Raw genomic sequence first — 25704 nt, 5'->3', positions numbered from 1 at the left:
TGGGCACTTGACGGGATGAGCACTGGGTGTTATTCTATATGTTGGCAAATTGAACACCAAAAAAAAAAAAAGTTTATAAAAAAAAAAAAGGGAAATCAGTGAGACTTGTATGATGCTTCCCATGCTCTCCTTCCAAAGGGAGAAAGAGGCTGGATGGATCTTTCTGTTCCTAAGGCTCTGACTGAGGTTCAAAATGGAGTCTGACCTTTCTCAGAGGGACGAAGATGGCAAAATAATACACCAAACAATGGTAGACTCAAGTAGGGGCTGGTAGTTGGTTAAGGGTGAGGGTGGGGGGGGGGTGGTAGATAGTTGTGTAGCTCAAAAGAGAAAACTGGAAGCTGAACTTGATGACTAATTATTCTCATAGAAATAAAAGATTCTCAGAACCAGATTGCATTTATAATAATACTAGTTTAAAACAGTGGCTCCCAAACTCTGGTGGAAATTAGAATCATTTCAAGATCTGATAAAAGCACACAGAGGCCCTTGCTCATGGAGGCAGGATAGGGGCTAGGCTTGTATGTGGCCACCTAGTCCAAGTCATTCTGACATCATCCATTGCAGATTAAAACCACTGGTTTTGGCATCAGGAAGGCATGAGTACATATCCTATCTCTGCTATGTGCTGGCTACATGACCCCAGTAATTACTTTAACCTCTTCAAGTTCTGAACTTACCCTCTATGTACTGTGGTAGACAACAGGACCAACCCCAGAGGGTCATGATGATGAAATGAGATCAAGTGTGAAATGCATGGAGCACGGTGCCTGGCATACAGAGAACATTCAACACATGGCAACTGCTATTCTTATTTTTATATCAACCGTACTGGTCCAACAACAGTCCAAGAGATCCACCATGAAATCCCTGGATATCAAGTGGTATAGATCTTAACACCTCCCCCAGAAGCTAAAGGGTTAAAAAGTTCTTCATGTGGATTTCAAATCTAATTCTCTTAAATCTTAACTGACTGTTCTGAGATCATTGGAAATACAAAGACTTGACTAACACCTCTTGCATATCACAGTTCTTCAAATATTTAAAAAAAATCAACATGGTTCCTCTGAGATTTCCCCACATTTCTGATTCTAAATATAGTTATTTTGTTCCTGTGATGTGGAAGCTGATAGGTACTTTAAATCTTGGGGATAAATTCCCTCAGGTCTCTTGCTCCATTTTCCATAGGTCTTGGCTTCAACTTCAACCCTGATCACTCCTACCTCAACACAGAAACAACAGATCTCTCAGAGATGTCAAATACAATGCCATGTAGGGAATAATTTCCAAAATGGAGCCTGCCTGGTCAAGAAATAGGCAGTTCAAGAGGTAATGATCTCCCTGTCAGAGGAGATTTGAAATGAAAGAATAATCCTATATACAGATATATCTTAGAGGAGTTCATCTAGGATGAGTTCTGGTTTGATGGTATGATAGTGATCCTTTTCACATGGGTCACTCAATCTAGGTGTGGGTCGCACAGAAAAAATGACAGATGGCACACTCAAGTGGGGACAATTTGGGGAGAGTTTATGTGCAAAAGGACTACTGATGAAAGAAGGGTGAAGGGGAACCCAAGGTCCACTAGAGTGACCGGTGAGCTGATGGCCACCCACGTGTCCAGTGAGATAAGCAGAAGAAGCAGTGACCAGAACCCAGAAGGAGAGAGTTGTGAAAATGAAAGACCACCTGCCCAGAAGCAGCAGTCTTCTCTCAAAGGATCTAGCTGCTCCTCCCAGGAAGGGAAGCAGAGGTATAAACACCCTGACTACATCCTAACCTCTGAACAGTGGCTCTTATTAGCTAAACCCAACTGGAAGCCAGAGGCCTGGAGTCCATGCAGATCTAGCTCTGGAAGCAGAGAGCAGAGTGGAGAAGCAGGAAGAGTGAATCTGAATCCAGGAAATCCCCACCAAGAAGATAATTTTATCTCCCCCATTTTGCCACAATTTGAAGACAAATGTAACCGAAAATGGAATTCTTTCTTTCTTTCCTCTTTTCAAAAAAGATTTATTTATTTATTTACAAGAGACAAGAGACACAGACACAAGAGACAAGAGAGAGGCAGAGACCATAGGCAGAGGGAGAAGTAGACTCCCTTTAGGGAACCTGAAGTGGGACTTGATCCCAAGACCCCAGGATCATGACCTGAGCCAAAGACAGACACTCAACCACTGAGCCACCCTGGCACCCTGGCTACAGGCATTCTCTTCTAGTAGTCAGACTATTCCTGGCAGACAGTAAACAACGAAGAGTGAAGCACTGGGTCAGTTGGGTTTTCTCTCCATCACCAGGCAATCAGACTGGGGGCAGGGGGAGGGCGTCAATGAAAGAGAAATGAGTGGTCTACTACTGATGACATTTCGAAATTTTATTCTTCATTTATTATCAAAAAGGAGTATGTTTAAAAATGTATATGTGACCTTCTTAATCATAAATTTGAAAAGATATACAGCAGATCTGTTGCCTCTCTCTGAGCTCTGCTCACACTGCCTGAGCAGGAAATAAAAGGAAATCCAATAAGAAAGTTAACTTTAAAACTAGAAGTGAGTGTGTACTAGAGGCTTTGATATTTCCGTAGGGGCAGAACTCCCAACCAATCTCATTCCATTAGGGGGAAAATAATATGGAGAGAGTTGTCTTAGGCACAAATCATTTGTTTCCAAAGGAATAATAGTAATAAAAAAAGGTCTCACTGTTTCTATGAAAAATGGTATTTTACAGAAATGTTTGGGCAGCTCTGAAAACCTGGATGAAAAATGAAAAACTGAGCTTCTCCAAAACACAGATATTTAAAACCTGGACAGTTAATCAAGTTGTAAAAACTCAGAGGAGTATGGCATCCTTAGTATTTAGCCCATGGCTGACACTATAGGTTGGTTCACAGTGATGATGATGCTATATAATAATTTAAAACTGTATAAACAGGTCTTTCAGCACCTGGCAAACACAGCTACAAAGTGGAAATAGAAGGAAGGTATGTAGAAAGAAATGAAACACAAAGCTATAGTTTTGGGATCTATATTTTACCAGAATTCAAAATTGAAGTATTAAGAAGCCCTCTCGGTAATACAGGAAAAATCATGTTTATTCCTATAGCCATAGAGCTTAACTGATTCTCCTCCCTTTTTTTCCTTAAGAGAGGGGAAAATCCAAGCCTATGAGTAGGGGATGAAAGACTCACAGGCTATGGCTCCAACCTTCAATTCAGCCTCATCTTCCACACACAGCTCCTCTTAGGAAACACCAACTACTTCATCTTCACTCTCCAGTCATTCCTCAATACTCTATATCCCTGTGTCCCAATTCTATTCCACTGGCCACTTCCTCTTCATCCTTCAAGGCTCAGTGGTATTCAAATGTCACCTCTCCTATGATGTTTCTCTTGCTCCTCTAAATAGATTTTTGGCTTTTTCTTCTTGGTTGACTCATCTGCTGTACAAATATTTATTGAGCACCTACATGTCCCAGTTGACTCATCTGCTATACAAATATTTGTTGAGCACCTACATGTCCCAGTCTCTGCTGGATGTACAATCACAATGACAAGAGCCAGTCACAACCTTGACCTTCACAGAACACAGATGCTATTGGGCAAAGACAGGTGCTAAATAGATAAATACAGAAACAAATATAAAATCACAAAAGTGATGAAAGCCAAGGAGAGAAATGCATGGAGCTATGGTGATTTGAACCCTCTCAGCAGATCAAGGAAAGCCTTGTTGCCATGTCAGCTAAGCACCTGTCTAGTTGAACTGAAGTGATTCAACTCTCCCACCCACCAGGGCAAGAACCTCTTGGGTGAAGGGCTTTTGACTTCTGCACCTTCTCCAATTTCTTGCTGAGTATCTGGCACATAGCCAGTGCTCAATAAATTTGTTGTACAATTTTTTTTAAGTCTACAATTTGAAGTGCAGAAAAGATTGCCATCCTACTCTGACTGCAAATTATAACCACTTTAAAAAAAGATACATACAGGGAAAGAGGAAGAAAAACTTGCACAAAATTAGTTTGTGACCTGAAATATTTCTACTTATAAATATTTTTGGCTGACAACTTAGCATTTTCTTCCGGTGGTTGTCATAGAATTCTTGGTATGTTTGCAGAATTAATGGAATGTTTACAGAAGTCAGAATCCCCTCCCCACCCAGAGCCCACCGAATAGCCATAGCTACAGAATGTTTTTTTTTTTAATCACATAAAATAAGTTACATGATATATAGGATAGTCACATAACTCATGGAATCTTCAGATCCTTCAAGACTCAAGTACTTATGACTTCTGAAACTTGGAATGTTTTTTTCTCTAGCTGTTCTGAGATTTTTGCCAACTGGGTCACACTATTTCACCAGCAGGGGGTACCAAAAGCTGATAAAAAGACAACATGCATAAGCCAATCTATTCCTCTGCAGGGACATTTCTAGAGCTGAAGAATGTTTTAAGACCAAGCAATCCGAAGTTTACCGCTTCTGACAGGTGGGGACAATGTGATGTGACCATAGCTCTCGGCATTCTTTCTTCTAACAGATCACTCTGAGGTCTTTCTGACCTTTGCTTGTTAGCTGAGTGAGGGTAGGTGGCAGGGGATATGCCCATGATGGACCGTGAGTCCTATGATTTATTCTGAGCACCACTCTTTATAAGGGATAGTGTCAGGTGGAATGGCTTGAGGGAGAAGAATGCAAGGCTGTGAAAGGTTCTGAAATCATGCTATGAGCTATGAGCGGAGGAGGGAGTGTCTGAAACAATGGGGATTATTTCTCAAGGAGAGGGAATATTCAGGAATGCTCTCTTCACACATCTGACGTCTGGCTTTGCCATGGCCCCAGGGGCAGACTTAGAGCCAGACTGGCTTGACACAAGGAAGAAAGAACAAAGTGTTATTATTTGTATGATAATGAAAGTGACTCCCATTTTGATTTTTTTTCCCTAGCTTGAGAAAAACTAAGCGTGCACAGGTTAGAATTATAATATTCTTTATTCCAGAATGTGGAGTGAATTGGCCAGAAATGATAATTTGTGTATTTTACTCCTTGAGTACTTTGACAGGTAGAAAGAATTGATTAAAATATTGGTAAAACTCCTTTAGAGGTTCCTGGGGTCCAGGGAGAATGATTAATGCTAAACTCCACAATATTCTGTGTTTATTGTATAAATTAACAAACATAATTTACTGGACAGTCATTACTTCTCTGTGCTCACCTGAAACAGGTGGGGGGAAAGTGGGGAACAAGTATTTAGGCAGGAGACTGAGGAACAGGTATCTCGTTGAATCTTCAAAAACTTTCTGCAACCTTGCAATAATTAAATGTGATAAACCATGGAAAGTTTGAGCATAATTCTTAGATAATAAAGTTTAATAAACAAATAATGCCCATTAAAAAAATAACAAAGTAGAAATGCTTGGGTCTCTTATAAGTATCTAATGTCTGACTGTCCTTCCCATTTCTTCTTCTTTGGTAACCTTCTCTACATGTTTCAAGTCCCAACTCAAATGTCCCCTACTCTTAGAAGTCTTCATCTCCTTCCCAAAGTTAATAGTTTCTTCCTCTTTGCTCATTAATTTATTGGGAAAATATTTAATGGGCACCTACTTTGTATCAGTGGCTCTTAGAAAGAGACCATGATGTAAAGAGCCATGCATGACCCTTACCCTGCTTAAGCTTTTGGAAGTAATGAACACCCCATCATTGGAAAAGCTCAAGTAGGGACTAAGAAGCTACTTGGAAAAGAGACGGTAAGGAGTTCTGACATCTGGATTCTGCAAAACCCTTGAATCTGTTCTGGCCTGGGAACAGGAGGCTCCAGCCAAATTGGGGAAAGTGCTGGGGGTTCCACCCAGGGTTTTTCCTTAGATGTGAAGTTATGCCTGGGCTCCCGGGGAGACGTGGATAAGGCACTCTTTCTTTTCTTTTCTTTTTTTTTTTTTGAATTTATTTTTTATTGGTGTTCAATTTGCCAACATATAGAATAACACCCAGTGCTCATCCCATCAAGTGCCCCCCTCAGTGCCCTTCACCCAGTCACCCCCAACCCCCTGCCACCTCCCCTTCCACCACCCCTAGTTTGTTTCCCAGAGTTAGGAGTCTTTCATGTTCTTGTCTCCCTTTCTGATATTTCCCACTCATTTTTTCTCCTTTCCCCTTTATTCTCATTCACTATTTTTTATATTCCCCAAATGAATGAGACCATATAATGTTTGTCCTTCTCTAATTGACTTACTTCAGTCAGCATAATACCCTCCAGCACTCTTTCTTTTCCCCACAGGGCTCTTCCTCTGCCCCATCCTCTTTTGGTATCTCTGGCCAGACATTCCTGGGAAGCCACAAAGATTAGAACACTGGAGCCAGAGAGAGATCCTCAGCCCATAGGAGGTAGACAAAGAAAACACACAGCTGCAACTCTTATTCCTATTAAAAGCTGGCACTGTGTCCTCTGAAGCCAGGATGCTTCTGGGCTCACATGATCGGACGTTTAATTAAAGTTACCCATCAGAACTGTAAGGGAACTGTACTTCTATCCTTTCGTTTTACTCAAAACGAAACAGGCCCGGACAGAGGAGGGGCTTAGCCAAGGCATACAGCACAGTGGCAGAAGCCATAGGACCCAACCCCTGCTTTCTACCTGCCAGCGCAGGACACCTGTTCCAGCGTTACTCCACCTCTCTTCTCAGAATGAAATTAGAAGTGCAAATTCAGTCCACGGTACACATGATTCTAGTCCCTTAGGAATACAGCAAAACCTCATTAATCCAAACATCACTAACTCAAAATTACTGTAATTGAGGCAGGGGCTGGGCTACACCACATCAGAATTGATCATGTAAATGAAGCTATGGATGCATGCAGAATTTAAAGGAGAACACACCACTTTTTCTTAGGAGGCAGAGTGGCAAAACAGTTAACACACTGGCTTTGGTGCCAGACAGCCTGGCGTCAAAACCTGGCTCTATCTCAGACTAGCTGTGTGAGCTCTTTCAAGTTACTCATCCCTCTGCATGTCAGTTTCCTCTGGTCTGAAAAGAATGTACCAGTAGTGCTTTCCCAGAAGGTTGTTGTGAAGATGAAATGGTATGTGGCTAGCAAAGCATTTTTCCTAGTGCATGGTACACTGTAAGCACTCAATACATGCTCTCTGGTAATCTTTTAAATACAGGAAACAGCCACATTAATTTAAATGGCCTCATTATTTATCAAATACAAAATCTTCTAAGGTGGATGCCCTGAAGAATGCTTTTCCTCTAAAAACATTCTTTGATGTATTCTAGAGCCAAGCTTCTCAACCTTGGCTGCGCAAATCATTTGGGGAGCTTTAAAAATTTCTGATGAGCTTCTAATCTAATTGGTCTGGGGTGCAGCCTGGGCATGTGGGTTTTCAGAAGCTCTCCAGGTGATTAAAATGTGCCACCAAGCTTGAGCACCACCCATGTAGAACAGTGTGGTCTCTGGACCAGCAACATCAGTTTCACCTGGGAACATATTAGAAATACAATTTCTCTGGCCCCACCCCTGACCTACTGAATCAGAAACTCTGGATGATTAATAATCTCTCCAGGTAATTCTGATGCATGCTGAAGTTTGAGGGCCTTGATGTTGAGGACCCACTCTTTAGCTGGTCTGAATCACTGAACAGTCCCTCTCATGTTTCACCTGTGAAAGTGGAGGACCAAGAACTAGGAGATCGGGGTGCCAGCCCCAGATCTCCTGACACCTTAATGAGTTACTAGGGACAAACCCTTTACCTTTTCTGGGTATTGATTTCACTACAAGGGGTAGTTGGCATCTTAGAACCAAGGCAAGAACAGCAGCTTTTTAAATGACTGTTAGTGGTTGCATTCTGTCCCCCTTTAAAAGATATATTGAAACCCTAACCTCTGGTACCTATGAATGTGACCTTATTTGGAAATAGGGTCTTTGGAAATGCAATCAAGTTAAGATGTGCCCTACTCTAACAGGTCTTATAAGAAAAGGGAAATTTGGACGGAGACATGAAGGGAGAAGGCATGTGAGGACAGAGGTAGAGAATGAAGGGAGGAAGCTGGAAGCCAAGGATTGCCAGCAGCCACTAGACATTAGGAAGAAGCAAGGAAGGATTCTACTCAGAGTTCTAGAGGGAGAATGACCCTGCTGACATCTTGATTTCAGACTTCTACCCTCCAGAACTATGAGAGAATAAATCTAGTTTTCAGACATCCAATTGGTAGTATTTTGTTATGAAGCCCTAGGAAACAATGTCCATGAAACAATAAATCCCAAATTCATTTCATTTATTTAATAAACATATGTATAGCACTTATTCCATGCTAGGCACTATTAAGGCCATCACAAACATAGTGTATTACTCCTTTAATTCTTCTAATTACTGTAGAGATTGGTAGTATTACATCCCCATTGCACAGATGAGAGAGGCAAGCATAGAAAGTGGAAATAACTCACTTTCAGTCTACCCGGGCTTTAAGAGATGTAGCTGGGATTCAAACTCAGGCAGTCTGGCTTCCGAATGTTCTCTAAGGTTCCTGATTATGCCATGTTTAGCCAAGGACCTACACATATCCACCCTCATCCCAAAGCTTTCTCAGCTGGCTCCCTCCCTTTGCAGACAAACATGCACTCATACACATATGTACGCACATGCAGGCAGAAAGTTCACACTCACACACACTCACATCCTGCAGGTAATGCACATCTGGTCTGCTCATTACTTCTGTTGGTTACTAATTCTGGAATGTAGCTTGTGGGTCCTTACTCTCCTACCCCCACCACCCTAGCCTGGGGCATCTATGTATTTCCACCGGAATGGCAAAGTTATAGAAATAACTGCAGCACGTCTCACCACATTTTTAAAAAGACCAAAGGACCCTAGCCACTGCCTGTCACCTCCATCTTTCTGCTGTCTTGCTTTCCTTGTCTATGCTTCTACATGTCTACTTTTGCTTCTTCCTTCCATATGTGGCTGCCCCTCTCTCTTTCTTGCCTGGGTTGGCTCTCTTACATATTACACTCTTTCCACTAAGGACAGAGTCAGACTCAGTCTGACCATCCTTTAGAGGGCTGGCAGGGGGAACCAATATAACAGAAAGCCTAAGACAGATGCCAGGCCCTCCTCCCACTGGCCACATGGCCACACTACCCCTTGGATCCTGAAGAAGAGGCCAGAGGGAACAGCATGGGCTCTGGAGACAGACTGCCTGGGTTCAAGTCCCAGCTCCACTCTTTGCTAGCTATGGAGCCTTGGACAATTTCTCAGCTTCTTTATAACTCAATTTTTCTCATCTTTAAAACAGGGATCAATTATAGTGAATTCTTATGAAAACTGTTTGAAATAGGTACTGATACTAAGGCACTTACAAGAGGATCAGTCACCTACCAAATAAGCTCTCTATGAGCATTTGTTAAATAATAAGCAACTGGAAGAGAATAAACGCCCCATAGGAAAGTGAGGACACAATCTCAGGTTGAGATGGTAGTAAGTGCCTAGAATGCTTTCAGGTCACTGAGCTTAGAACCCCTGGGCTAAGCAGCCAGCCTTCTGTTCTCAGGGCCGTGGAAAGGGACTTTTGCTCCAGATTAACCTGGTTCTAACCAGCTGTGTAATCACAATTGCGTCTCCATCTCTGACATTACAAGACTCAGTTTCCTTTTCTGTAAAATGGTATTTGATAAGCCCGTGTTCACAGAGTTACTACAATGATTAGAAGTAATTAGTATAAATTCCCTAGCATGGTCTCTGGCATAGAACAGACACTCCGCAAATGCCAGTGTTTTTTTTCTCCCTTCTTCACACCGGCAGTCCTCATGTTTTTTCCCTGCTTTATTTTTACCTTATTTTGTGTTTGATCTGTTCCCTGAGACGAGCACTCCAGGGATCCAAGGTGACAACTTTTTCTTCCCGCAGCCCTCCTTCCTCTACCCATACCTTGCTTATATGACCACAAACCAAACCAGATCCTTGGGCAGATGTTTTTCACCCAGTCATGCTCTGACCCTCAGTTTTGGGTCATTGCAGGTTACAGGGTCCTAGATTCTCTGGGCTGGAATGGCCTCTGGGGTTCTCAGAGTCATTCTCCCACTCGAGCTGGGAGACCCCTGGCAATGCCCCCAGCAAGTGGACATCTGGTTGTCAACTCCAACGATAGGGACTCCTCACCTTTGCACCCCTTCCAGAGGTGCGGGTCTCTACCTGGGGATGTTCTCCTCTGAGCTGAGGCTCTTCCTCCCCCAGCTCAGTGAACCCCCTTCTGCATTCCACACCCCTGTGCCCATACCTCTTCTCAGATCTCAGCCCAGGGCACTCTCTTTCTCACCCCCACCCCAGGACTTCAGTTCCCATCCAGAAACTAAGCTGGCCTGCTGGAGGGCCAGCCCAGGGTTATCTCCCCAACTAAACTGTAACCACACCAGCAGGGGCTAAGCTGGCTTCATGCAATCCCCAAATTCCTCAGGGTCCCACACAGGTTCTGGCACAAGCACCTGTTGAATTAATGTATTCACAGACCACAAATCCATCAAGTCCCATCTCAAGCACTATGTCTTCCAGGAGGTCTTTTCTGATCTCTCCCTGATGGGACATTCTTTACCTCCATTTCCTAACCTTATCATCTGCCTGCCGCTCTCACCATCCTTCATTATAATAACTTACATCATATACATTATCTCACATTTCTCTTTTCTCTAGCACCTAGTTCAGCACTTGGCACAATGTCATAAAAGCTTTAAAAATGTTGATTAACTAAAGGAATGAATGAATAACACTTTCAATTCCTTTATTGTTGCTCAGTCCCATATTTGAGCATGGCTGTGACTTAGACCTGATCCTTTTAATCTATTTCTGCACCAGCTGTCTGTACTGGAGCAATACAAGTGGGCCTTTCTCTACAGATGGTGTGTGACAGTGATTCTCAAACCCAAGGGGTGGATTAGAGTTACCTAGAGAGTGTGTGAGAACAGGGATGGTTGCTCTCTACCCTTGGAGTTTCTGATTTGGTGAGTCTGAGGCAGGATCCGAACCTCTGCATTTGCAAGTTCCTAGGAGATGCTGGGACTATCCTTGGAGAACTGGTCTATGGATGTCACCTCCTGCCCCACTGGGGAGCATACACCATTGATCTGCTGTCTATTCTCCCCAATAGGTCACCTCAAACCTTATTCCCATCTCCCACCCCACCCCAATTCTCCTAAAACTGCCAGTGGGCATAATATACTCTTTATTTAAGCATTCCCAATTTCTTAGGACTTTGTCCTAATGAAATAATAGTAAAAAATATATTAGGTAACACTGGAAAACAGCTTTGTGTATGCCAGGAGTTCTTAATCTCAGCACTATTGCCTCATGGGATAGGATAATCCTTTGTTGTGTGGGCTGTCCTGTAGCTGGCAGCATGTTTAGCTGTTTCCTTGGCTTCTACCCACCCCGTTCCAGTAACTCCTCTCACTCCCAGATGTGAAAGACCTAAAATATCCTTAGGTACTGCTAAATGTCCCCAGGATGGAGGCTGAGGAGGGCAGAGCTGCCCTTAATCTACAACCACTGATACAGACGATTGAACGTAATAGTTTAACATGTAGTAAAAACCACCGTGTGCTTGGGATCTTGAAAACATCCGTAATCCTCACAGCAACACTAAAAGGTAGTGATTATTTCTTTGGGTTTGTAGGTGAGGAATTGAAGGCCCAGAGGTTAATCTCAGACTCATACAACAGGTAAGGGAGCAGGTGGGACTAGAGCCCCCAGCCTTCACGCTGCAGAGCCTTGCTCCCTCCTGGAGGCTGCTCTGCTGCTTCTCTTGAACAGCACACCATCAGTCACAGCCTCATAAATGTCTACCAACAGGGGACTGGTTCAGTAAATGATGGTGCATCCCCTGGATGGAATATTACACAGCTATTAAAATGATGGAGTGCCACTGAAAATGAAAACTATGTAACAACATTGAAGAATGCTAACTGGTTTACATTAAGTTAAAAAAAAAAAAACCCAAACTAGACAATGAAACTAGGTCTGCGTTGTGATTGCCACTATGAGGAAGTGTATCCGTGCTGATGTGTTATATGGAAGGTATTAAGGACAATTTTCATCTCTTCTTTGATATCCATTATTGCTATCAGAATGTCTTCACAATCATTATTTTTAAGTAGTAGCATGGTAATGAAATTCAAGATGTTAGGTTTGTTACAGGTCTTTCTTCCACCTGAAATTAGTAGAATGAAAGCTTCTCTAAATCCTCTGAGTGTGGCAGGGGTTTGACACATTCTCACTTCCTCTCAGCACTGTTACATGTATGTTGTTGAACCAGGACATCTCTACTTGAACTGACCAGCTTCCCTGAAGCACAGCAAGCTGGAAGCGCAGAAGAAAACATTGCTGAAGGCATTGGTGGGGCTCCCTCGAGGAGCCAGGGCTGTGAGGAACACGCAGCCTGTGGAGAGCAGATGTGTCTGTCTGTCAGAGGGTACTGAGCACTGCACTGGCTTCATGCATTATGCATCAAGAGTGGCCTGGCACCCTGGCCCGGCCGTGAGGGAGAAGGATTGCATAAGGAACATCTGATGAACTGATTGGAATGTCAAAATGTCATTAAGGATAAATTAATGGATGTGTTACTTTGGCTGTAAGAGGCGCTGCCAGCAAGACAACAGGCTGCCGGCGGGCTGTTCCCCAGCCCAAGACAGACGGCGTTTGCAATGGAGATTCATGGTCTTTATGCAATGTGAGGTGCTTTTCAGGGAGAAGAATAAACAGAAATGCTCCAGCACTTAAGCACCGTAAAATCACAAGCATGAGATAAATTAATTAGTGTACACTAGGAAAGCGGCTGGTCTGTCTGCACTCCTGGGGAAAGCCAGAATGGATGGCACTGGGCTGGAGGGGATGGGTCTCAGCACCAGAGCCCTAAAGAAAGCAATTGAATTTAATGTGTAATCATAAACAGTAGCTGATGGAAAGATAAGTGTAGTCTGCATTTATTTTTTCATGGATATCATTTCAAGCTCTTTGTGTCTGTGGGTCAAGCATCTTAGGCGACCAGGGAGGGAGGCTGGAACCACTGCCACTTACTTCTAATGCCCCGGGGAAAATCACAGTACTCCAATCCAGGGGAAACTCTCTGGGAAGCCTGACTTCCCTTGGGACATCCTAGATAAGGGTGGTCTATTATTCTGTTATGGGAGGCTCACTACCCTACATACAACCTATTCTACTGTTGGACAAGCACTGTTAGCAAGGTCTTTCTTAGGCTTCTCTAGCATCTTTCTCCTTGCAGCTTAACAACAACAACAAAGCAACAATGAGAGTACTTAATGCTCACTGGGCATTTGCAAGGTGCCAGGATCTTTGTTATGGTCATTACCACCTTATCTTGTATCATCCCCACTTTACAGGAATAGGAAATTGAAGGACAGAGAGGGTGAGAAACAAGCTCAAGACCACACAGCCTGTGTGTGGTAGAGCCAAGATTCAAACCCAGGTCTGCCTAAAACTAAGTCTTACCATTTTAACTATCACATAATTCTGACTTCCATAACTTCCACTCATGGAAGAGAGCCTTGCGTTGAGAGCACTACAGAATGTGAGAAGGTAAGACAGGTAGAAATAACATTTTGAGCACTGAGTTCTTGGCTATGTACCTGGCCTGGGTTGGCCTAACTGCTCTTTTTTTCTTTTAATTTTTTCATTTTATTTGAGGACAGTTGACACACTTTGTTACACTGGCTTCAGGTGTACAATATAGTGATTCAGCTTCTATGTTAGACCATGCTCACCACAATGAAGCAACCATTGATTACTGTACAGCACTATTATAATATCATTGCTCATAATCCCTATTCTATTTCTATGGCTCATTCATTTTGTACCCAGAAGCCTGTATCTCCCACTCTTTCCCTAATTTTGCCCATTCTCCACCCCTTCTCTCTGGCAGCCGTCAGTTTGTTCTCTGTATTAATGGGATTGATTCTTTTTGCTTATGAATTTGTTTTGTATTTAGAAGATTCTATACTTGAGTGAAATCATGTGGTATTTATCCTTCTCAGTCTGACTTACTTCACATAGCATAATACTCTCCAGGTCCATCCATGTTGTAACAAATAGCAAGATCTCACTCCTTTTTATAGCTGTGCAGTATTCCAGTGTGTCTGTACACACACACATGCACATACACACACATTTTTCTTATCTATTTGTCTTGTCTAATTTATCTTTCATGCAATAGCCCTGAAATAAGTTACTGTTTCTCTACCTGAGACCTCTCTTTTTTGTCTTTGTATTTTTTTTGGTTCCACATGTATTAGTTTTTTAATATACAAGAATCAGGCACATTTCCATATATTAACAACCAACAATTAGAATATGAAATTTGAAAAATGGTACTATTTACAATAGCATGGAGAAAAACAAAACATTCATGCATAAATCCTCCAAAACATGCATGGGGCCTGCATGCTGAAAACTTTAAGTGGGTGATAAAATAAATCAAAGTAGAACCATACAAATGGAGAGACACCCCATGTTCCTGGGCCAGAAGTCTCAATATTGTTATGATGCCAATTCTCACCAAACTGATCTATAGGTCTAACATAAGCTCAATCAAAATTAAGCAAGATTTCTTGCAGGTGTCAACAGCTGATTCTAGAATGCTGCTGTACATTTATTTTTTAAAGAAAGAAATGGGGGGAAGCCTTCAAACCTCAACTTTCCAGAAAATGAAACCAGACACCTGTTGTCTTGCTAAGTATCATAATCATCTGGGTAGATTTTTAAATAACATTATTTCCCTATTTCTGGCAGAACTACATTTGAATAAAATCCTCTCCATGACACCTTATTCATAAGACATTATAAACAAAAACATGTTTAGAGACAAATGTTTATCCTATAAAATTAAAAGTGGGACTCAGGGCACCTGGGTGGTGCTGTTGGTTAAGTGTTCAACTCTTGGTTTCGGCTCAGGTCATGACCTCATGGTTGTGAGACCAAGCCCTGTGTTAGGCTCTGTGCTCACTGCAGAGTCTGCTTGGATTTCTCTCTCCCTCTCCCTCTGCTTCTCACCCCTATCTCCCATGCTCTCTCTCTCTCTGAAATAAATAAATAAATCTTTTTTAAAAAATGGGACTCAAAAGGCCTGTTTAAGAAACAATAATAAAAATCACCCCCATTCTTATCTTGGCTTTAATCTTTGTCCTTATTTCTCCAACACAGATAATAAAATTTCTTACAATTATAAAAAGATGAATAACCTTGTTCTTATTCAAATCTTGTCCCATTTATATGGTGAATGTATTTAATGAAATGAAGTATAGACTTTTCATATAGACTTTTTTTCTCTCCAATTATAATTTCGGGCAATGGTTATTAACTTTCAGGTAGTGATCAACTTTGGACTTTATTCAGGGCATATCCTGCCTGGTCTCAGAGGGGATAATGCTTGTCACTTCTGCGGTCAGATCCCTGTCACATTCACCTCCCAATCCATCATAGGAACATGGCACCAGTAACTGGCAACTCTGTCCCATGGATTTCTTTGTCCAAATATCCTGTGGCCCTGGTCAGTTTGGTGAGTCTTCATTTTCTTACATTTAAGATACTTCCTGGAGTGCCTTGAAGTTACAGGAGATATCTGCATAAAAGTACTTTCTAAAGTGAAAAACACATGTAGACATAAAATATAAACTATAATAACAGCTGTAATGCACTGAGCACCTACTGTGTACCAGATGCAGAACCACATGTTGTACATGCTTTGCATTCTCTTATGCAATCCTGATAAATCCCCATGGTAACCCTCCAAATTTAGTATCACTGCCCTCCTTTTACATATGAGGAAACACAGGCCCAGAGACGTTAGGTTAGAAAGTGGCAGAGTCCAGGATTCAAACACAAATGCAGTTCATGGTCGTCTTTCTACTACACTGCCTCTAGGTGCTGAGTATGTTTTTCCTCATCATTCAGAGCTAAGGCAAAAGCACTGCTTAATACCCATAAGAGGTGGGAGATGAGATTACGGAAGTATCATTTATTGAGAAAACCGCTCCTAGCTTATATGGCTGGAAGACACCAGCATGGCAATATAGTGGATGCATACACTTTGAATCAGCCACGGATTTCTTGGCAAAACCTTAGATCTCACATCTTCATGGTAGTTTTGTTGTATAAAGTAGAACCAAGACAAAGGATAGTATGAGATCCCTTATTAACCATATCTGAGCTTATATTTTTCACTAGAAGTTCTATCTTCATCAGATGTCCAAATTATAAATGACATGAGAAGGGAGAATAAAGTAAGATACAGACTATCTTAGCTTTTCTTGATTTCTAATAATGTCATTGTCACTAAGCTGTTTTCCAAAACAAGGCAGGCTTTCTTTAATGTTGAGGCTCAGCTTGGTTTATAACCTTAATAAACCAAATTTTCACTCTTTACAAAGTCAAGTCTCCCAGTAAAAACAAGGTCTTGACTACATCGACCTTTTAATCCTTCTGTTTAAAAAAAAAAAAAAGTGAGTTTTTTAAAGAATATTCTGCACAGTGGCTCAAAGCCATTAGAACGAGAAACTGCTCCAGAATGAAGTTCAGCCAATGTTTTTATTCTGTCAAAAAGCAGATTTTATAAGAAAAAGTATTGGGCTCCTTGAGGTTTTACTGATGAAAAGAATGTTCACAAACACTTATTTCTCAGGAGATCGATCACGGCTGAGGGGTCTTTACTCCTCATGGTGGTATTAACACCACCATGAGAAGTGATTGTGATGAGAAATTAAATACTATTTTAAAATGTGTCTGGGGCATTTTTGCCTTTGGTTAAATGGACTCTACACCTTTGTGAACAGCATACAGACTGCCTACCTCAATATCTAAAGGAAGGAAATAATGCTAGCCAATAGGGCTGTGTCTTCTATGGACTCTGCTCTCCAAACTCAATTTCCATTAGCATAACCAAAGCCATGTCTATCTGATAATACTGTAGGATCAAATTCTCAACTGAGGTTCTTATTAAATGGCCAAAGCAGGCCCTCATGCTCATCTTCCGAATGCCTATATTCCATGACCCTAGATTCTCAAGCTCTCTCAGATGGATGGTTCTCAGCCATGGTTTCAGATCAAAGTAACCTGGTGAACATTAAAATGTGTAGCCATCCCTTGCGACCAATGAAATCAGTTCTCCAGTCATTATAGGTTGTGGCTTGTGGTATCCTCCATACCTCATTGCCCTCCTCAAACACCTACCAATTCCTCTAAGCTCTGCTCCCAGGAAGGAGGCAACATTCCCAGTGGGAAGTGGGACTGTTCATGATTGAGTGGACATTATGCATTCTGAGAACATTGCCTCTTTCAAGACAGGTTTTGGCAAGGGAGAGATCTGTCATTCCCTAGCCCTGATTTTAGAAAGAGCCAAGGGTAGACCTTCTACCTTCAACCGCAGTCCTTTTTCTAACCACTGGTTTACAGAGTCTTCTTGTATTGAAATGACTTTGTCCACCTTTGTGGTGCTGGCCAGAATCATTAACTGACTCTGCTCTCTCTCACTGATATCACAGTGATGGATGCTAGGAGGGGTGTCTTATTCGATTACTCAGGGGAGAAATATTATAAGTTTAAGAACTTCTATCTACAATTGTCCCACTTCATTCTATCTGACAAATTCTTCTTCCATTTAACTTATGTTTAGAAGTTACAACTTCTGTCTTCCCTCAAACCCTGACATAGCCAACCATAGCTATGTCCTAATTCAGCTCTGTTAGTTAATAAATGACAATTCCCCTGGTATATACATTAAATAACTTAATTTCTTTTTTTAAGATTTCGTTTATTTAATTTGGGGGAGAGAGAGAGAGAGAGAGAGAGAGAAAGCATGAGCAGGGGTTGGGGGCAAAGGGAGAGAGAATCCCAAGCAGACTCCATGCTGAGTGTGCAGCCCAACATGGGGCTGGATCCCACCACTGGGAGATCATGAACTGAGCCAAAATCAAGATTTGGATGCTTAACTGACTGAACCAACCAGGTGCCCCTCACTTAATGTCTTAAGATTATGTCATGAATTGAGCACTAAAATTCCCATTTTACAGATAAGAAACAAACTCAGAACACTTATGATTCACAGCTGCTAAGCAGTGGGACTGGGATTCACACTTTCTCCCTCTTTTTTTGCTCTCTCTCATTCCTTTATTCCCAAGTTTTCTCTAGCAGGTCACCTATTTAGTTATATTATGTGTGTGTGTGTGTGTGTGTGTGTGTGTGTATTTCTAGACAGTGAGGCCAAAGAGAAACATGGGTATTATTTTTCCAGTGAAAAATAATTCCCATTCCTGCCCTGAAGGGCCCTGAGGAGTGCTGTGGCAGGCACTTCTGACCTTCACTCTCTCCCTTGGCTGGTTCAGCAATAGCTACAGTCTCTTCCATGATACACAGTGAGCTCCCTCAGACAGGAGCTATGAATGAAGATGCCCACAGCCCTTGTGCCCAGCACAGACACAAGTAAGAAGCAAATGCCTGTAAATGAATCATTGGGTGCTTCCCCAAGCTAAGCACCCTATTAAGCCCTTTGGCCCACAGGTATCTTTCCACTAAAGCAGATTCAGTGATTTCCTCCCCTTGTCATATCTTCACTCTCCTCTTTCATGTATGCATAACATTATTTTATAACTTTTTAACATGTGCAAGTTGCCTTTTAAGCTGTGAGCTCCTTGAGAGAAGGACATTTCTTTCTAAACACTTAACACCTAGCTCAGTACTTAGCACAAGAATAACTGCTTGGTAGACCCTCATGAATGAAAGAATATGTCGCTTAAACAGAACAGCTTTTCTGAAATATAGGTGCCATTATTCCCATTTTCCAGATGAGACATTGAAGGTGGGATTGCAGCAAGTGCCCTAACCTGTGGATCCAGCATGCCCAGGGCTCTCTTCCTGCATGGCACAATCGTCGGTCTAATAATACCTTCATAAGTACCTCCAAGCCCAACCAGACAACTAGGTAATAAGTGGGAAAGCACTTTGGAAGAGATAAAGCTGTATATACAACCACGATGTAATCATTATCATCATTATCAACATTGCAGAGCTTAACTAAAGCACTTCCTTCCATTAAAAGCACTACGCTGAAACACTTAGAAAGGCATTTTCCAGTTTGTGCCTCTCAGGATCCTATCTTTGCTACAGCCCTAGCTGCAAAAGTCATTCCCACTCTGGGGATGCTTGCTAAAGGCAAGTGCTTTCAGGACTAAACCCATTCCTGCCCTGAAGGGCCCTGAGGAGTGCTGTGGCAGGCACTTCTGACCCTCACTCTCTCCCTTGGCTGGTTCAGCAATAGCTACAGTCTCTTCCGTGATACACAGTGAGCTCCCTCAGACAGGAGCTATGAATGAAGATGCCCACAGCCCTTGTGCCCAGCACAGACACAAGTAAGAAGCAAATGCCTGTAAATGAATCATTGTGCAAGGAAGAACTTTCTAGAATTTACTTATCATCAGTGCACAACAAGTGGTGACTCCAGTTAGTTGGTACACAACATGTCCATGGGCAATGACATGTGCACATGTAGGGGAGGGGCATGCCACATACTCAAATCCACTTGTCTCCAGTGGCCAAACTGAAGATAAGTCAATGGAAGTGTGGCAGATTGTATTTGCTCTGAAGGGCAAATTGTCCCAAAGGGGGCTGTCAGCCAAGGGTCATGTATATGTGTGACCAGCACCAATTCTGGTGGAATGGGGAATGAGTCCATTAAAAAATGTTTTGAAAGACAGTCTCTTCAATAAGTGGTGCTGGGAAAATAGGACATCCACATGCAGAAGAATGAAACTAGACCACTCTCTTGCACCATACACAAAGATAAACTCAAAATGGATGAAAGATCTAAATGTGAGACAAGATTCCACCAAAATCCTAGAGGAGAACACAGGCAACACCCCTTTTGAACTCAGCCACAGTAACTTCTTGCAAGATACATCCACGAAGGCAAAAGAAACAAAAGCAAAAATGAACTATTGGGACTTCATCGAGATAAGAAGCTTTTGCACAGCAAAGGATACAGTCAACAAAACTAAAAGACAACCTACAGAATGGGAGAAGATAGTTGCAAATGACATATCAGATAAAGGGCTAGTTTCCAAGATCTATAAAGAACTTCTTAAACTCAACACCAAAGAAACAACCCAATCATGAAATGGGCAAAAGAAATGAACAGAAATCTCACAGAGGAAGACATGGACATGGCCAACATGCACATGAGAAAATGCTCTGCATCACTTGCCATCAGGGAAATACAAATGAAAACCACAATGAGATACCACCTCACACCAGTGAGAATGGGGAAAATTAACAAGGCAGGAAACCACAAATGTTGGAGAGGATGTGGAGAAAAGGGAACCCTCCTACACTGTTGGTGGGAATGTGAACTGGTGCAGCCACTGTGGAAAACTGTGTGGAGGTTCCTCAAAGAGTTAAAAATAGACCTGCCCTACGACCCAGCAATTGCACTGCTGGGGATTTATCTCAAAGATACAGATGCAATGAAACGCTGGGACACCTGCACCCCGATGTTTCTAGCAGCAATGTCCACAATAGCCAAACTGTGGAAGGAGCCTCGGTGTCCATTGAAAGATGAATGGATAAAGAAGATGTGGTCTATGTATACAATGGAATATTACTCAGCCATTAGAAATGACAAATACCCACCATTTGCTTCAATGTGGTTGGAACTGGAGGGTATTATGCTGAGTGAAATAAGTCAATCGGAGAAGGACAAACATTATATGTTCTCATTCATTTGGGGAATATAAATAATAGTGAAAGGGAATATAAGGGAAGGGAGAAGGGAAGGGAGAAGAACATAAAGACATAAAGAACATAAAGAAAGGGAATATAAGGGAAAGGGAGACAGAACATAAAGACTCCTAACTCTGGGAAACGAACTAGGGGTGGTGGAAGGGGAGGAGGGCGGGGGGTGGGGGTGAGTGGGTGACGGGCACTGAGGGGGGCACTTGACGGGATGAGCACTGGGTGTTATTCTGTATGTTGGCAAATTGAACACCAATAAAATATAAATTTATTATTAAAAATGTTTTTGATAAAAAAATTGAAGTATAATTAATATATAGTGTTATATTAGTTTCAAGTATACAATATAATGATTCAACAAGTCTATACGTATTTCAGTGCTCACCAAGATAAGTGTACTCTTTTTTTTTTTTTTTTGTCAAGGCCAAGTGATATGGACTGAATTTTTTTTTTTTTTATGATAGGCACACAGTGAGAGAGAGAGAGGCAGAGACATAGGCAGAGGGAGAAGCAGGCCCCATGCACCGGGAGCCCGACGTGGGATTCGATCCTGGGTCTCCAGGATCGCGCCCTGGGTCAAAGGCAGGCACTAAACCGCTACGCCACCCAGGGATCCCGAGATAAGTGTACTCTTAATCCCCTTTATTTCACCCATCCTTCACCCCCACCTCACCTCTGGCAATCATCAGTTTGTTCTCTGTATTTAGGATTTTTTTGTTGTTGCTATTCATCTTTTTTTTTCTTTTTCTTTTTTTAAGGATTATAGTTACTCATTTGAGAGAGAGAGAGAGAGAGCACACATGTGAAAGAGCAAAAGTAGGGAGGAGGGGCAGAGGGAGAAGCAGACTCCCCACTGAGCAGAGAGCCTGATGTGGGGCTCAATCCAACAACCCTGGGATCATGATCTGAGCTGAAGGCAGATGCTCAACTGACTGAGCTACCTAGGCTCTCTGTTTTGTTTCTTAAATTCCACATGAGTGAAATCATATGGTATTTGTCTTTCTCTAGATGATTTATTTCACTTAGCATTAAACTCATCCATGTTGTTGCAGTGGCAAGATCTTTCCTTTTTATGGCTAGGTAATATTCCACTTTGTACACACACATATTTATATACACATTTTCCACAAACACACACACACAACACACACACATACTTCCATGATTTCTAATTAATTTAAATAGAATTAATTAATTTCTTTATCCATTTTTCCAAGACGACATTCATGTGCCAATAGTCACATAGAATGATGCTCAACATCACTCATCATCAGGCAAATGCAAATCAAAATCAAAATCACCATGAGATATCACTTCATACCAGTCTGGATGGCTAAAATCAAAAACACAAGAAACAATAGGTGTTGCAGAGATAAAGGAACCCTCGTGCACCATTGGTGGGAGTGCAAACTGGTGCAGCCACTGTGGAAAACAGTATGGAGGCTCCTCAAGAAATTGAAAATAGAACTATCGTATGATCTAGCGATTCCACTACTGGGTATTTACCCAAAGTCCTTCATTCTTGAAGGGAGATCTGAGCAGCACATCACAACTTTCTCTATGAGAACTTCTCTTTCCAACCACATTTCAGTGAGTCACCTTTCTCTGTCAACAGAGAACCCCCCACGTTCTCTCTTACCATCTTTACAAGTTCAAGTACATTTACAGAATAGAAGCATTTAGAATCCCAGGCAGACCTTTCTAAGCCTCAAGGCATCACTAATACCTAATTGGTTTTAAAACTTAAAGTATAAACTTAAAACTCTAGTATAAACGTCTTCCATCTTCTTTGGAAGGGAAATGCTCATTTGTATTTTCCCTGATTAAGGTGACAGAGCCTCTGACTTATAGATTTGCTCTGTTTGGTATTCATGACTGATGTGTTTAGACTCTAATTCAATAGAGTAAACAATAAAGCATCCATTCAGTCGGAATCCCTATCCAAATCTATCTGTGCACATGATCTAGCCCAGTGCATTTATATCTATCTTGTTGTAACAGCATTCATTAATTTTATGCATTTATAATTGTGACACACAAGCACAACATCTCTAAACCTAAAATCAATATACAGTTAAAAGGTAGGTCTGATCCAAAAGTTCCCCTCCCCCCACCTGTCCCATCACCATATGCCAAAATAAATGAAAATGGATCCTAACTTCTGGAGAATGGAATAGTATCATTCAACGGGAGATAAAACAAAATGAGGGTATCAACGTCACACATACACCCACCTGTGTGTACTCATTCCTGTAATCAACACAGTCTTATGATGTCTGATTTGTTCTGGGCTCCAAGTTAGTCATCGGGAAATGAAAGATGAGTAATACATAGTCCTTGTCAACAAGGAGACAGACGTGCAAATACACCACGGGCAGTATAATGTGAGAATGGTTCATGAATGAGTGAGTCAGGGGGCGAATGAATGACAGCTGAATGCAACGACAAAGATGAGAGCCTGGTACTATGGATACTACATCCCCTTTAAAGAGTCTGGAATTTTGCAGGCACAGAAGGTGGCTAGGCATCCTGGGAAGAGGGCAAAGCACAAAGGTAACGATACTGAGAAAGGGACAGTGATACACAGGTGATGTGAGGATGTCAGGAGAGAAACTGTTCTCAAAGTTGGCATGTAGAATAATAATCTGAGGTGTGTGCTCACATTCTGATTCCCAGGTCGCATCTTCAGAGGGACTGAGCCGCTCTGGGGTGGGGCCCAGGAATCATAATTCTCACCACGGGCCCCACCCCAGAGCGGCTCAGCCCCTTGGCTGAGCAGCGGCAGCATGGTAGCCGTCTCTGCCTTGCCCTCATGGCAATACCTTCCATTTCCTCTTGTCAACATGTTTGCTGTCAGCTTTTGGTAATTGATACTTATCATCTCTAAATGGTTCCCTTCGATTCCTATTTTTTCTTCATTTTTTATTTGAAGTGACTGATGGATTACATAAAATGCTTTTTGAGTATCTCTTGATATAATCATTCTAAATTCCTCTTTATGTGTATCGAGGCGATGGTATTTGATTTACAAAAGCCCAAGATGTGGAAAGGTGTATGCACTGACAAAAGGAGGTAGTTTCTTACTTTGGTTGAGGATCTACCAGGTGCTAGGCATTTCCCGAGCATTATCTCCTCCAACCCTTGCAAGATCTCTGGGAGGTATGCATTTTCAGGCTCCATTTATATCAGGACACTGGGATTCAGACACCGAACAGGACCAAAGGTTGTCTTAAAGATACAGTGGCAAGGAAGGTACAGGGCTGGGGGGATCTGAAATTTGTTGCCATTTTTTTTTTCTTTTTAAGAGCAGATCATCTCCCTGTTGACTTTAGCTGTTATGTCTTTTAACATCATCTTGTTCTTCTCATTCATTCCACATACACTTACTAGGGTTCAGTATGCCTCTTAGAGGCACCATGGGGGGAAACCTCAATGAACAAGAAACATCCTTAAGACACATTTGCTCCTGCCCATGATAACAAATAACTACAGTGAGAGTTTGGAGAAAAGGCCTATTCCTGCAGGTGGAGAGAATCAGGGAAGACTTCCTGTAGGAGGCACTGTCATATCTGGACCTTGAAGGGTAGATGTAGGATCCAAACATGCTGCAATGGGGAGAGATAAAAAGGATATGGGAAAAACCTAAGAGTTCCTGAGTGTCTGCAGAAGGACCCAGCCCAGGTCACCATTTTCCGCCTCCAGGATACTTGTATCACATTTATCCAATGCTAAGTGAGACTGTTAAGTGTGCTCTCTCTCTCTCTCTCTGCCTGAACACTTGGTAAATAAACATCTTAGTGCCTTTTCAAGAACTACTACACTAAAATGTCTCTGTTTGAAACAATTACTGTGCCCACCACACACCTTGAGATAAATTAACCCGTGAACACATGCCAACTCCTAATATCCTTTTAAAAAGCAGGCACTGAAGTTGTGGGGGTGTTTCTTTGCTATAGAAAGACAAAAGGGCACTCTAGAGAAGCATTTCTGTCAGCTCAGAATGTGAGGAATCATAGATGCTATTTATAAACGACCTCCATTGTCTCTTACCACTCCTTGCAAAAACTCTGGGGCGTCACTGTTGTTATCACCACAAAGCAGATGAAGAAACTGAGGCTCAGAGTGGTTCCCTGATTGTTCAAGGTCTGGGCAGTCTGGTAGAAGTAACAATAGAACTGTGATCTAGGTCTGACACCAACGCCCACATTATTTTCCTATTTTTTGTTTGTTTGTATGTGCTAGACAGAGAAGGGCCCCATTCTAGACTCTCCTCTGTCTCTAGGTCTCAGTTCCTTTGATCTATAGCTCTGTGTATCCTGGTCATTAGCACTCTTTGGGGCACTCTTCAGGCTACCTTTGACCTGGCAGCCTGGTGCTCTCAGCTCTCACCGGGCAGCAAATCTGCAAGATAGCAAATACAGAACTGCCTCAAGGGCCTCCTGGCCAGTCAGGGATAGCTACCACTTCCTGTCCCTAGCAAGGCCCTGATGTCCATGCATGGAACTGAGTTTCTGTAGACAGGCAGATATGCCCTTGGATCCTAGCTCTCTTGAAGCCTGGCCAAGGGCTTGTCCCAGCACATGATTGAGGTGAGAGCCCTTCCATCCTCTGAAGAACAGGGTTTAGTGAGACAGATGGACAGGGCTTGGGGCCACATGGTCGTGGATTCAAACCGTCACCCTGCAACATCCTGCCTATGGGAGCTAGACAAGCCCTCACATCTCAGTCTCAATGTCTACATAGACTCAACACAGCCACATGTATCTTGCAGGGCTTTCTGCAAGCATGAGATGAGCCTGGCCTGTAATAGCTACCAACCGGTAACTCCCGTCAACTTCTGCCCACTTCTCAACTGGTTCGGGTGTGCCTCATTCGCCTTTGTGTCTGCAACAGCAAACATATGGTGCAGCACACTGAACGAGCTCATAAAACAGG

At 42.3% G+C, this 25704-nt stretch overlaps 1 protein-coding gene across 23 annotated transcripts in view; it reads right to left on the bottom strand.

Annotated features, from left to right (window-relative positions):
- Nucleotides 1–25704, bottom strand: part of PTPRT (protein tyrosine phosphatase receptor type T) — a 1025198-nt gene that overhangs the window by 133192 nt on the left and 866302 nt on the right. The gene's annotated exons all lie outside the window — the stretch shown is intronic.

This window comes from Vulpes vulpes, chromosome 14 (genome assembly GCF_048418805.1).
Source record: "Vulpes vulpes isolate BD-2025 chromosome 14, VulVul3, whole genome shotgun sequence".
NCBI lineage: Eukaryota > Metazoa > Chordata > Mammalia > Carnivora > Canidae > Vulpes > Vulpes vulpes.
This window is presented reverse-complemented; position numbering and strand designations above follow the sequence as displayed.